This window comes from Sinocyclocheilus grahami, unplaced genomic scaffold (assembly GCF_001515645.1).
Source record: "Sinocyclocheilus grahami isolate Dianchi unplaced genomic scaffold, SAMN03320097.WGS_v1.1 scaffold149.1, whole genome shotgun sequence".
In the NCBI taxonomy this organism is placed as follows: Eukaryota; Metazoa; Chordata; class Actinopteri; order Cypriniformes; family Cyprinidae; genus Sinocyclocheilus; species Sinocyclocheilus grahami.
Genome location: NW_015505328.1, coordinates 942,426 through 945,211, shown reverse-complemented (window position 1 = coordinate 945,211; position 2,786 = coordinate 942,426). Strand labels below are relative to the sequence as shown.

The 2,786-nt window shown below is 35.8% G+C and overlaps 1 pseudogene; it reads left to right on the top strand.

Moving 5' to 3' along the window:
* The window catches only part of LOC107592044 (eukaryotic translation initiation factor 3 subunit H-B-like), a 77,561-nt pseudogene extending 75,132 nt beyond the window's left edge, over positions 1 to 2,429 (top strand).
* Positions 2,430 to 2,786: the final 357 nt, after the last annotated feature.

Genomic DNA, 2,786 nt, shown 5'->3' with positions numbered 1-2,786 from the left:
CAAAGCGCGAGGAAAATCTGCGCTGATACAGTTGTCCGTTGCTCAGTCACATTTTTATGAATTTTTACAAGTCATGTGACAATGCGATACGTACGACGTATTCGTAATGAGACTCATTTATAAATCTGTTGTCAACAAAAATAAGCATTGAGGTCTTCCTGCGCGCTTCCGCCAAAATAAAAATTGAGAAAGAGCAAGAACTCTTATCAACATTCATAAATGTTAGTATTTTAATTTTACTGTTGTTCTGTAAAATAAAATAAAAAGTAAGACAATACTAATGATAATAATCATTACAACAGATCTGTTTTAATACATTTATTATAACATTCACACATAGTGTTCAAATTAGGATCTGTAATATTTTCTAATGTTTTAAAAGAAGTCTCTTCTCAGCAAGGCTGCTTTTAATTGTACAGTAAAAAAAATAAAAAATACATGCCTGATTCAAGAAGGGGGTCTGATGGCCAAAAATTATTATTTTACTAACTTGTTAATTTTAAGTTAAATTGTGTTTTGTTGATATAATGTCTGCTAGAATGTTAAAAATGTTCAGTGTTAAATATTTTTAAATTGTTGTTTTGTAATTGATTTTTTTGAAAAGCAAGACAAAACAGTAAAAAGCACAATTTGGCTTTTTAATTTATGCAATGATGAAAAAGAAATTGGCAAAATACATGGGAAAAAAACCTAGAAAAACCGTGTTTGGTATTCGGTATTCGGCTTTCGGCCCAGTGTTTAATTTTGTTCGATTTCGGCTTCGGCCAAGAATTTTCGTTTCGGTGCATCCCTAATATTAAATGTGTTTAATGTGCAATATATAAAATAATGATATATATATATATATATATATATATATATAATATTAATAACAATTGCAATTATGCAATTTAAATTGTAAAATATTGTATTTACTTTTTATATGTTTACTACCATTTTATTTATAAAAAAGAATAAACTATATATATAGCCAGCTGTAACATTTAACATCAAGATCAGAAGAGATGCAGATACAATGGCATCAAATAAGAGTATTTGTTTCCATGAGCAGCTCTTTGTAGTGCTGTGGAGTAATGGCTTGATCTAGGGCTGAAATAGATGCTTGTAGGTGCCATGGAGGGGAGCACCATTTCTTAAGGTCTTTTAAACTCCAAACTCCTTGGTGGCGTTAGCAGCCGTACTGCCAAGCGGAAAGACAACCACCTAAGAGCTCGATGGCCAGCCTTCAGTACATAATGGAGTACATTAACTGAGCCACTTCAGCGGGCAGCCCGCCCTGCCTCTGTTTCTCTCGCTATCTCTGTATTCTGTACCTTCTTCAACTCCCTCCAGATTTCTTTCTTTCTCACCGTCTCATGCCATAAACTACAGTGTTTTTGCCTTGAATTTGATATTTCTATTTTCCCCCCCCATCTACTCTTTAGGTCAAATCAACACATACTGCCAAACCATCAAGGAGTTCACATCTCAAAACCTGGGCAAGCTTTTCATGGCTGAAGCTCTTCAAGGAACAAGCAGTTAGACTTGAGCCACCCCATTGTCCTATGATTGGTCAAGAGTCACCAGTTCTGTTTTAATGACTTTTTCTGTGGCTCCTTTTAATACAGTGTTCCAATGGTTTTAGATTTTTGATTTAACATTACTAGACCAAAACATAAGCTTATAGGTGTTTCAATTCCCATCACACAGGTCATTTTATTTAAGCATGTACAGTATAAATGCATATTATGCATATCAGCACGGACCAAACAGGGATTTTTGAGAGGAACCCAATGTACCTGTCAACAATGTGTGAAAAGGGATAATGTGAATTTGATAATAAATTGGATCGTGTCCACTTTTGAAATGCTCATTTAAGAGAGAGATATCCCATCCTTCTAGCATGATTGGGGTTTTTTTTGTGTTTGTGTTTCATATTTGTACAGGAACAAGTTGTATCAGCAGGGGAGTCTTGAAGTCTTTTTGCCAGCCTGATTTGGTCAGAAATCTCACTCTAATTATGTTATATTGGAAAGGAGCAATTTAGGGATCAAAACAGTCCATTTGTACAAGCCATTGTGTTCTTTTAGCCAAATATGAATGGGAACAGTTGTAATTAGAGTACAGTGCTCTAAAGCTGCCCCCTTCCCTGTCAGTTTACACCAGGAGTCTGCTGCTGGACATTAATTTCAGCCCACTGTTCCCTGTAGTCGAGTGACACTGGGGTTTGCGTGACGTTTGCCACCCACCACATCTCCGCCGTCCACCCACAAGCTACCCGCTACAGTCATTAGCCTTCGCAGAATGTATTTTAAAATTTATTTCCACTTCACTTCAGGTGATTAAAGGAGATAAACCATGACAATAAAACTCTTGAACTTCAGCCTCCCTGATGGATGATTGCAAAGAGTTTGAGTCGTAATTGCAGCGATGAGCTTTTGACATCACGCGACGTGCCCAGCCTTAAAATCCAGCTGCATGAAAAGAAAAAGAAAATGCAAAAAAGTTCTAGTTTTAAACGTCCTTTTCTACCTCTAGATACATTCCATGTCACCTTTCGCAGATGAATTACAGTAATTGCAGTACAGACCTTATGCCCTTGTAATTTAGTACTATATCCTGTCATGATGGAAATGATTCCTTTTTAAGGAATTAGGAAGGATTTTGCTTATTGAAGTAAAAGACAGTTAATAACATTAATACTAGCAGTGTTCATCTTTAATAGGAAAAGTTAAGTCGGAGGTCTCATGACTGATGTCTTTTCAGGCACCTAAAGTATAGGTATATTTTTAAAGTCTGACTTATTT